This window comes from Anas acuta, chromosome 18 (assembly GCF_963932015.1).
Source record: "Anas acuta chromosome 18, bAnaAcu1.1, whole genome shotgun sequence".
Taxonomy (NCBI): Eukaryota; Metazoa; Chordata; class Aves; order Anseriformes; family Anatidae; genus Anas; species Anas acuta.
The window spans coordinates 12550530-12562711 of NC_088996.1; positions in this window are offsets into that span (position 1 = coordinate 12550530).

Genomic DNA, 12182 nt, shown 5'->3' on the forward strand with positions numbered 1-12182 from the left:
CGAAAGCAGCATGTGATGCATGTCACAACCATCAGGATTTCCCATTTCCTTGCAGAGTAAGCCCTCAGGCTGATTCTGAGAAAAAGAAAAAAGAAAAAAAAAAAAAAAAGGAGAGGGGGAGAAAAGAAAAAAAAAATCAGATTAATTTGATAGATGACAAGATCTTCTTGTCTTAGAATAACAGGCTGATAGGAGGGCCCTGCACATCACCAGTTCTTTATACCTCTGTGATAAAGAAGCACAGAGTGCAGGCTTAGCAGCCCTTAATGCCTTTATGACCACACCATGCCAGGTGAAGCTCTACGCAACCTTCCACACAAGAATAAATCCAGCCTTGTTCACAGGGGTGCCATGGGTGCAGGCACACGCAGATCAATCCAGCCTCAGGCTCTGTGACCAGGGCAGGCCCCATGGCCTCTGCAGCCCAGCCCCGTTCCCATTCCAGCAACAACTGCACATCACAGCTCTTCTCACAGCTTTCACAACAAACAGTCCTCCGGGCTTTGTGCACTAATTCAGGCACGATGGAGCCTTTGCTCCCACGAGGATGTGGATTTTATCAATGGGGCTGACAGTTTCTGAGATGGGGGTGGGATGACATAATCTCCATGCTAAATACATGTTATTTTTTTAAGGCACGATGAAAAGGGCATAACATTTAGTTTTAGCAAAGCTGCAACTAGAAATTTGCAAACGGACCAGAGACCGTAAATATCAAATGTATCTGCACTTTATCAGATCTCTGAATAAACCTCACAACTATTCTTTTTTGACACATGCTGCAGGTCAGCAGGGATCAGTCTCCATTTGAATTCCTAATTTTTCAAGTTTTGATGGAAATCAGAATGAGTTGATTTATTCAAATATAGCACTGCCAAGCAGGTGGTGGCATCTGCTCTCTGATAATGCAAATCTTCAGGACAGTGGTCATGGGCTCTCTTTGATCATTTGCAGCTTTATGCTTTAATCAAAGCTACTCACCTTATTTCAGTCTCCATAGGGCAAGGACCAGAGGGAGACATGAATAATCTTCCATTTATACCTCCATAAAAAATAGCTATTAGAAGTGATGCCTTTCCCTGGGCTTCTTTCATTTCACTCCATAGTCTAGTGTCAGGTCCTGGTTTCCCTCATTCTGGAGAAAATTCTGCAGCTTTTACTCAGACAAAATATTTCTCAGCTTCGATAGACCATGGCATGCCCCACACCGCTAGAGTGCATAATCTAGGCTACCTACGTGCTTATCCTGCTGGGCTATGCGTGGGCTTTCTTAATGTCCTGATTTATTTATTTATAATGTTTAGCTTATACTTCTACAGTATCATAGGCTCTTAAGACCTCCAGCGATCGACTCTGCTTACCTTCTCCAGCTATGTGCTCGGCATCTATTTTCCAACTTAAAATTAAAGTAGGTTCTTCGTTCCTACCTTTAGTAGACAGAGAGAACAATTTATCCTCTTTCACCCTCTCTTATGTATATGAAAGCTGTTTTCAAGTCATCTCAGCTACTTCTTCTCCAGACTAAATGATTCTTTAAGTCTTTGTTTTTGGATCCCATGTGTAGACCTCTCACCCTGCTGCTCCTCTCTGCACTCTCCCCAGTTGTTTTACAGTTTTCCTGAGCTGTCCCCAGGCTGCTCACAGCATTCTGGGCACAGCCTTGTGGGCAGGGGACTATTATGTGTGTGTTTTACTGTCTGTCTACCTACATACCCCAGTAGGGTTGTAGCTCTTTCTGAATCCAGATAGCATTGTCGACTCCTTTTCAGCAGGTGATCCTCAGTAATCCACAGATTTGTTGTTGCCATTGTCCTGTAGGTACTGCAACCTCTTCTCTCTTCTGCACCATTCATTAGTGTCACCACACATTGTGTGAGGAACATTGCATTTTCCTGTAATGAAGCAAAACAAAATATTTTTGGGTGTTTCCAGTTTGTCCAGACCTTTCTTAATTGAAGTCCCATCCTCTGACATGCTTGAGGCATGCTCAGCTTTAGTCTGAAAATCTACTGTACAGCTCCCAGCTGCACAGCCAAGCCAGCCGTGGATGTTACCCAGGCAGCTGTGAGCCCCAGGCAGACCCCTGGAACACCTCGCTCCTTCCACAGAGGCAGCAAGGCTCCAGAAACTCGCACCAAGCATCCAGCCTGCCTGGTGATCCAACAGCCAGCTCGCTGGGATTTCATCTACACTGCATTTGCCTGACCCCTGCGTGCCACATGATTTCGGGGGGTGGCCAGGTGGATGTCTGTGTCAGAGCAAGGCATCGAGGTCTCTGCGAGAGCAGACCGAGGTCCAGTCGATAGAGCCTGGCAGTGCAATTCATCAGCACAAGCGCCGGGTGAAGCGAGCTGTGTCCTGAGCTTGGTTGGCTGTATTGACCGGGTCTCTGCCTGCTTAATGAAGGAAAACATGGCTATACTCAGTCTGGAATGCCAATTATGTTTCAGTGCTCTGAAAATACAACTGGGAGTCCCACAGTCAAACATCTGCCTGCCCGCAGGCTGAGTTTTTCCCTTTGAATTCTTTGTGGCACTTACTTATTGCTTTGCTGGGTCTGCGCCCCCCTAAAACACGCACACGCTCACAGGCAAAACCTCACTTGCTGTGCTTCACGCTGGGGTCTTGCTGCATTTCAGATCACTCTGCTTCAGCTCCAGCTTTATCTTCTACAAAACTGAGCCCTGATTTAGCAAATCTGTTCTTGATTAGGGCAGCATAGTAAAACCCTTGTTCCTAGGGAATCTAGGGAATGGAAATGTCATGTCACGTAAGGCACATTAACTGAAGTCCTAAAGACCAAAACGTAGAAGGATTATCTTCCAGAAACACACTTTGACAAATTCTTCCACCTGCCACTCTTTTTAATGATAAATCCTCCTATCTTGGTCCCTGTCAGCACCCATTGTTTTGCCCTATTCAGCCAGCTACTTCTAATTCCACTCTTGGGTGGGAAGAAAGAAAGATATGTAAAGAAGAACTATTCCTAAATACCAAGAGAGATTTTATCTTTAATTTTCATTAGTCACATCCACAGGTCACCAAATGAGTCAAAGTCAGATTCAAAGGTCTGTGCCCTGAGCCAAAGGGCTATCCTTTTTAAGGCTCCAAGAGTAAGAATATGTTTGTGTCCTTATGCGTGAGAAGACATCCCTTCCCCACACGTGGACTCCCAGCCAAGTGTTATTTGTACAGCCATAGCCAGGGCTGTTTTAAGCATTTAGGGGCTAACAACAAGGTTTGTTTTAACACTTTAGTCAGGGAAGCTTTATATCCTGCAGACAGGAGGTAAAATATTTATTAGGAAGAATATCTATTTTTAACTAAGCATGATTTCATTTCTATTATTTATGCATGTGCAGCGCATAGACTTCCCCGCTTCCCTCCGTGCAGGAAATGTGAGTCGGAGACTTGAGGCTGGGAGCGGGAATTGGAGCCTGGGGAGGACGGGATCAGGAGGCAGGTGAGAAGGGGGTGGTTGCTGTTATGTGCCAAATCACCAAAAAAAAAAAAAAAAAAAAAAGATCCACATCAAGAAATGATTCATAGGATCGACCCTCAGTCTTGTAAAAGAATCCCAGTGACCCCCCTCTGAGAGGAAGAGAACCGGGGGTATATTCCCACCACAGGCATGCTTTTCCTCACTTGCTTGTCTAGATACACATGCACACGGGCAGAGAAATGCCCCAGTGATGTTGGGAACAAGTTGTGGTATCAAACCTGCCAGATTTGGGGTCACAGAGTGCCCTCCTGCCTTCCTGCCAAAGACCGTGTAGCACAAAGTACCCTCCTGCCACTACTGTTGCTGCAAAGCCTGCTTTCTGAGCAGCTTACCTACAGCACAGGACTCATGGTGGTGTCTCAAGAGAACAGCAAACCTGAAGCTTTCCCCTGCCGAGACAAGAAATGGGTGGAGAAAACAGAGGGCAGAAGAATCCAACCTGGAGCAGAGGAAACCACTGCTAAAAAAACAGAGGCAAACTGAGTCTCACCATCTCGTGCTGCTCTCAGTGAGCAAATCCAGCTCCACGCACACAGCCCCGCTCTGCATGGACTCGGTTCCTGCAGCCGGTCGTTCCCATGTTCCACCCCACCCTGATGCTGCAGCGATGTGCTGCTGTGGAGACACTCAGGTGGCCTTGAGATTATGGGAGACAGAAAATGGGCATAAACTGTGTCTTAGGGATGCCCCATTAGGAGTGTGATGGGATTCTTCCCTTCCCTTGAAAAGGACAGAATAAATACTAGGTCAAAAATCTCTCCTTGCCCTTTTAGTGGAAGAAACGCTTTGCCATCAGGGGAAACTTTTCACCAAGGAAAAGGGGAGAGAGAAGAGGTGATGCAACGACCATAGCAGAAAATTTGGGAGTTCTGTCTTTTCTCTTTGCCACCGCTAAGCTACAAAAGGACAAATTTCCTGACGAATTAGTAGCTGTAGAGTTTAGTTAATGAGTGTATTTGACATCCTTGGATACAAGGTAGCGAAGACGTTAGAAGTAATTTGGACTGCGAAGCAATCGCTGCATTTCACCCCAAAGGTGGCTTCAGTTCACTGACAAATGTAAAGATTTCTGCATTCCTGCTTGCACTGTGGAGACTTAAATGACCACTCCAAAGACGGACAAAAATTGGTTGCTTAATGGAGATGTTTTTCTCATAAAGCCTGAGTGAAGCTGCACTCAATACGTTTGGGGATACGATAGATTAGATAGTTTGTGGAATCCGTTAATAGAGTTCTCAGAGCACTTCACTATCCATCTCAATGAAAGGCGTTATATAAATGTAAGCTCATTTGTTATCATTATCTTTCTTTGTCTCTTCACAATCTGGATAATTTGCTAGGTTATCAGGCTATGTGTGTTTAAAAACACATGATAGATGTAACCTCAGCAGACAGTCGCTGGTTTTCTCATTCTTAAGAGCAGAAATCTCTCCTTAAACGCTCTGTACCCGCTATAGATCGGTATCAGCTCTGACTCAGCGGCAAAACAAACCCAACACACTAGAAATAGAAGCCAGTGAATTCTGCTGGACCCTTCTGAGCCTGTCAAAAGCATTCAGAGCAGACGTCCCATTTTCCAGGGCACCTTTCAGCACGCGCACCTTCCCACAGAGGGCAGCTTTTGGAAATGCCCAGCACAATGATGCAGAGATTGCTTCAGAAGCAGAACCGTGAGGGTCTGGTTTTAAGATGAGCGAAGAAGAGGCAACAACCAAGAGACTTGGATGAACCAAAACAAACCTGAATAGAACATACAGCCTGGGCTGCCCCATGCAGTGTTAACCACTAATGTCCTTTCAAATGGGGAAATCCAAAAATCTCTTCCTAAAGCCTAGAAATGTAACTGTCCATGGAAGCAGCATGCTTCTCTAGTCCTCTTTTTACCATTCCCCTGAAATAAACCATCGGAGAACTTTTCCTTATGCCTAGGATATTTCAGACTCAGATTCCTGATACAGAGTGACACAACGATCAGCATTTATTTTCTAAGTCCTGGTGGGCTTCATGGCTGATACGTTGGCTGCTGAAATTCCAGCAGGTTTCTAAGAAATAGTGTGACCAGACTTATTATAATTAATGGAAACAAGATGAATATATACACGAACTTCTCATTTACACTGGGGAACATCCATACAGCAGGAAAGTAAAGGCTTTTCAACATGGTAAAATAAGCACTACATAAATCTAATGTGTGAATTTATAGTACACTAATGACTTCCCATTAAGCTGCTGATTGAACAGTCAGGATGTGGCAAGCACGAGAAGCTTACTCCTCTTCCAGAGACCATGCCAAGAGTTTCTGTCCTTGGAAGCAGTGCAGCACAGCTCGCGTATTCTGGGTTCACAATTTAACTTCTTTTAGATTTCTCATGCAGAAAAACCCTAAGAAGCGAGGCAACCAGACCCACAGACCGCATACTGACAGCATTATTACTATGCACCAGCCAAAGCCAGGCACTGCTGATGTTCTCGAGTTTGGATGGCATTCAGCTCTAGAAGCACAGTGCAAAGTACTGTAACAAACGCCAAAAGAAATGTGTACCCCTCCAGGTGTCCTGGAGCCCAGAGTTTTGCAAGATTTTCACCTCCAAAAGATGCTGTTTCTGCTGCACATCCCAGCGCTGGTTGTAGCCTTCACTGGGCCCCTGCCACTCGCTGCACCTTCAGCTCAAGAAGCGCCAGCTCTGCTTACCGGCCAAAACGTCTCCAGCTCCACTTACTGCCTGGAAGCAGCTTCTGTGTCATTCCAGTTACACTCGCTATCTGCTGCTTAAATCTTGGAAGAGGAATCAATAACGTACCCAGCCCTAATGGCATCCTTGCCAGCAGAGAATCTTCAATGTCATGAGAGCTCCTCTCCCCACTAAAAGCTACATTTTAGGTAAGGGTCACGCCTCGCAGCGGGCAAATGCAATGAATTCCTATTGCATTAGAGCATTTTTATCTCTACTGCCCTTACAACCTTGCTGTGTTTTAACCGAACCATCAGCGACCAACACAAATTGACTTTGGCACTGGCAGCCAGTTCCCTCGCCCACCACCAAGGGAGTGCCCAGCTTCTCCTGGAGCATGAGCAGGCTGCAGGGCAGAGCTCCCTGCTCCAGGGCTGCTGTGTACCTGTGCCTGCACGGGGACCGGCACGACTCCGACAGGCTGCCCCTCTGCATCCCGTGCACTTGGAAGCCCCTCCAGAGCCATCCTGCTGTCTGTCCATCCGCCCTTCAAATCCCTCCTGAAGGCGCACACGGAGGCAATGCCCAGCCTCCACACACATTAACATAATAAAGCAGAAAGCGTGGGAGAAAGAGAGCAGGAGACTGCGAAAAATGATAAATAATCACTGAAAAAAACTGGGGCACAACAGTGTCTCTGGCTTTTGATGTTTTCCTCTCATCCTGCCCCGCCTCTTCTCTTGTGAAAATGGAGCACTGCAAGGTGGGACGAAGCCCCGGAGCCACGGGGACACGGGGCTGTTTCTGGATGGCGGCAGCAGCAGGATTACAGCTAAATATTGAAGCTATCAAAGCAGCTTAAGGGATTTAGGAACCCACTCCCCATTATTATCCTCTCGGTAGTGGGAGGGAAGCGATCTTTTGCAGAGACCTCAAGCAAACACCAGGACTGTGCTGGCTTCTGAAACACCCCGTGATGGTTAGGAATTTCTCCTCCTTTTATGGACAGAGAAAAAAAAATCACCAGTGTGGTTTCTTATTGAGAAACGGAGTCATGGTTTGTCCCTGCTGGCAGCCCCATGTCCCCCAGGCAGCAGCAGCAGGGCCAGAGCCCACCAGGGCCAGGAGCTCCACGTGTGGCCAAGGAGCTGCGTCCATCTCCCACTGCCACCTGCAGCAGGTAAATCCCAGAAAGCCAGAAATGACTTGAGGGATGGTCTTGGAGGACAAGCTGGTGGCTCTTCTGATGCGTTTGTGTATGTGTGGGTAGGGCTGGAAATTACTGTACAAATCAATTCCGAAACTGAGAGGCGGATGTGGGATGTTTTAAACCTGCCTCCATTCAAATCTGCTGCTGAAGAGTCACAACAAAACTTCATTAACAAAACATGATACCGGGCCCTGGTCCTCCTCCCGTCCCCCAGTTCCTGCTGCAGGACAGCTCCGCTGACGGGAAAGAGATTTTTAATTTGCGCCAGCGTAAGGCGGTGGAGAAGGCTGGCTGTGATCTCTACAAAGGCATCAGCATCCTCTCCTTAGGGACTCCTGGGCTCACAGCTAATTCCCCGGCAGCCTGTGCAAGAGGCAGACCAGCTCCTGTCCTACAGCCCTGGGGCCCAGCACGCCTTTCTGACTGCTCCTCGGGAGTTACCGCCTCCTTCCCGCAAAACCAGACCCCGGATCGGTAAATGGGGTGCTGTGAGAGCGGAGAACCTGGGATCCTGGCCCCTTTTTGTCTCATTTGTGGCTGCTAACCAGAGGCACAGGTTAATGCTCAGCTCTGCTCTCCAAAGAAGCCTCTCGCAGCTGGCAGGAGCCCAGCAGGAGCCCGGTATTGGCAGGCACCGTGTGAGCTCTGCTCCTCTTCCAGCCCATCGCGTCCTGCGCAGGGAGCAGCACCCGGAATCCGAGCCCCTTCTGCAGCTCTCCCTGCGATTTTGGCTAATGCAAGATCAGTCCTCAAGCAGCCAAAATGGTTTCTCTGCTACACTTTTAAGGGAATGCTGCAGTTTTAAACCACAAATTAAATTTTTAATGAAACTTCATAACTGTTGTACCCAAATGTAATGTAATATTGATAGGAGCTGTGCATCCAGCTAGCATGAGATTGCCCTAGAAAGCTTTTTAGGATGTTATGCAATATATAGCTAAATTAATTATTTGCAATGAAAGGACCTATGTCCCTATAGCATCACTGAGACATACCAGTACGGAGAACACACTTTTCATTCTCACTGGCTGTAAATGTCAGGCAATTTAGAAGGAAGCTGACTTTTGAGATGGGAAGAACAAAAGAAAGGGAAGGAAAAAAGGGGAGAGATCGAATGTGTGAGTGAGAGAGGGAGAGAAACAGAGAGGGAGAGATCTGCAAAGAAAGACTGCAGCAAAATGCAGCAAATTTCAGAACTCCAGTCCAAAGTGTTTGCCTGCTACAGGAGGGAATACTCTGCCTTACAAACAGTGCGTTTGCACTAGCTGCACACCATGCTCAGGCTGTTCTAATGAGATCTGTAAATTTTTGAAGGCATTAGGAAAAGCAAAAATTTTGCATATATTCTCCAGACCTAACCCCGGAGCAGCTCAGAGGTGTGTGCTCATTTCAGGCTTCTCGTCTGGCTGCACAAGGCGAAGGGCTTTGGGAAGCACCCTGCTCCCGCGGCACCCACGCGGACAGCGGTGTGACCAGAGGTCCTGTCCTTGCTGTGCCCCCCCCCCAAAAAAAAAACAACAAGCCCTGGTATTAAAAACCAGCCTCATTCCACTGCCGTGTCCTGCCCTAAGCACGCTGGGGTTGGGGGTGCAGCCAGGAGTGGGGCTGCAGGGGGTGGTCCCCGGGAGCCCCAAAGGCACAGACAGCGGCTCGGCTGCCCAGCAGCTGCAGGCATGAACAGGAGGAGCTGGGTTTCTCGCTCGGTGAAGTCTTCCCATTACTGTTTCCCATTGCAAAGCTGTCTCCATCCCATAATGGATCATATTGCTCCCACTGCACAGCGGAGACTTAACTGCGGAATCAGCGTTCCCCACAGGAGAACGGTTTGTGTACAGCAGGCTTCAAAACAGGAGAAAGCTTCCACTCCCTGCTCCCCAGGGCTCCGGCTCCTGGGATTAAAGAGATTTGTCCACTTTAAAAATGTCCTTTACGCATTTGTAGCTCTGCTGTGCTTACACAAAGGTTAGCTTTGGACAGATTGAATATTTACGTACTGCACCTCTGCACTGGACAACTGGCCAAGGGCACCGGAGTGCCAGGGCTCCTGGTCCCTGGGGGGAGCACCCTGGGCCACCCAAAATTATACGCGTCCATCATGAATACAAATGCGCCTGCTGGCTCCTGTTCAGAACTAAATCATCTCCAAGGGTCCCTGATAGCTGCGCTCAGCTCTTTTCATCTACAGAGCAATAAATCAGCCAGCTAGAGAGAACGCTTTGGAAGAGGCGAGAAAGGAGTTAAAAATAATAGGGGCTCCATTATTCCATTATACCCATACAGCTCCTAAATCTGCAAAAGCAATAACAGATCCTACTGCATGATTCAGTGATTCTGGAAAAGCTGAAATCTTGATCATATTTTCTCGTTCTTTCTTCACATTAGGAGACACGGGGGTTATTTTGCTTATCTATTGTAGTGCAGCTTTGTTGTTTTTTCCTATCTAGGTATTTATACGGTCTCCATCACCATAGTATCGGAGTGTTTATTTTACTGCACCTGTCACCTTGGTCTCATCTCAGCATAATGTACCGTGGATGACAAAAGATTCCCAGTTAAATTGGTTCAGTGACACGAGCAGCTTTGTCAATACCATGCAGATGTTAACAGCAGTGGGTACCAATTCAGCTGCCTCTAAGACCAGTTTACACTGGTGTAATCGCATTGCCTGCAGTAACATTATTTTTAGTTTGCATTCCTGCCTGTGGCAGAAGAATTAGACCTGCAGTCTTTTCAGCCTTTTCCACAGCATCCCCTATTCCAAGGAAAAAAAAAAAAAAAAGAAAATAAAACAGCACAGAAAGGGAGAGCGGCCCAGAAAACCTCCCCTGCCTGTCCCCCTCCTTCACTCGCCTCTGCTCCAGTCTTGTTGCAGCCAAATGCTGTATGGCGCAGAGAGCAAAGAAGAGGAAAAGTAACCAGTGCAATAAAGGCAGAAGTGAAGAACCCAGGGGGAAATGCAGACTTCTCCCCAGCAGGTCCTGAATCAAAGCACACGGCACCAGAGGTGAGCTCCTCCTGGGCTTTATGGCCCTGAACTGCTGAGCAGGGGCAGGACCAGGTCACGAGCAGAAGCCTCAGGAAGGGCAACGAGGCTCTGGGACCCCACAGTCCACAAAGCCATGAAAGCATTGAGACAGTTTTGACAATGAAAGTGCCCCAGGAGCCCAGTGCAGCCACTGCAGAACCGCTGGCGCCTTCCCAGGCTTCGTGGCCACTTTGTCCCAGTGCTGCACCCAGTTCCGCGGGCTGGGCATCACTTATCGTGCCCAACCGAGGCAGAGGAGGGGATTTGACAGCTTTGGCATACGCTTTCCTCTGTGCCCAGCAGCCTCAAGCCTCTGGGTTTGGCCGTGAAATGCTGCTTTAGCTGTAACCTGCAGAGTCCTGCTGGAGGAGGAGCGCACCTCCCCAGGGCAGCTGAGAAAGCCTGCGAGAAGGAAGCGAAGGAAGCGCTGTGTGCCACGGTGGTGTGTCATAAAACTCTCGGGGCTAGGTAAACGCCTGCAACAGAAAAGGCACCAAACTGAGTCACCGGGCTGCAAACGGTGCCCGTGTGCGCCAGCTCCTGGGGAGCGCTCATCAGGTCTGAGCTCCAGGGTGAAAAGGGGAAAGGGCCACGGAGGGGCTCCTCTGCAGCTCCACAGCCAGACCTGGTGTTCTACTGACCCATCTCGCTAGTAAATAAACTGCTTCACTTTTCGCAGGAGAACTTGGCGTTATGTAAATACTCCAGCCACACGGGCTGCTGCAGTGCAGAGCGTTGGGGCAGGCGGCGAGCTGGGCCGGGGGGTCCGAGGTCACGGCTGGTGGAGCAGCAGCACGCCACCCCAGCACCTCCAACACCACAGAGCGGGGGCACGGCTAAAACCAGCGGGGGGGACAGGGCCAGGGGCTGGGACTGGGGCTGGGGCTGGGGCTGGGGGCCCGCAGAGCTCAGAGTTCCCGGCCCCCCCGGCTCCAAGGGGTGAACCTCGAGCCGCCGAGGGCCGTGCGCTGGAGGTGAGGAAGGCGGCGGTCCTGGTGCCAGCTGCAAGGACGGGTCCAAACGGCACCTGCGGAGGATTTTTTCCTGCTTAAAACGAAGAGAAGCGAGCGCCTTCCCTCGCCCACAGGTCCCAGACCCACAGCAGCGCCGCGGCTCCAGCCCAGGACCGGGGGGGTCGCGGTGCCCCGACCTCCCCCGGCGCCCTTCTGCCCCCCGAGCCCCCAGCGGGGACCTGCCCGGCACCGGGAGGGGGGGGAAGGCGGCGAGGGGCCGCTTCGCCGAGCCGCGAGCAGCGGGGCCGGGGCCGTGCCGCTCCCCACGGCGGCCCCGAGGTCCGCGCCCCCCCCGCGCCTCCTCGCCACGGCCACGGCGAGCCCGCGGGGCCCCCCCGGCGGCGGCCCGGGGAAGCGCCGCTCCGGGCAGCCCCGACCCTGGGCGCGCTGCTCGCGGGGACGGGCGGCAACCGGGGACCCCCGGGCGGCAACCGGGGACCCCCGGACCAAAGCCGGGCACCCCCGCAGCACGGGCGGGCGCCCACGGCCACGCACCCACGGCCCGGGAGCCCCCCGTACGCCCCCCCCCACACCCCCGCAGGTGCCCGCTGCGGCTCCTCCGTGCGCCCCCGCTCCGCTCTGGCCCCCGCACGCTGCCGCTGCCGCTCCCACCCGCTCACATTCACACTCACACTCACGGCCACACTCACACGCTCCCCCTCCCTCACGCCCACCCCCGCGGGACCCCCCCCCGCCGGGCGGCCGGGATTCCACGCGCCGTGACGTCAGGGCTCGCGGCCCCGCCCGGGCGCTATAAGAG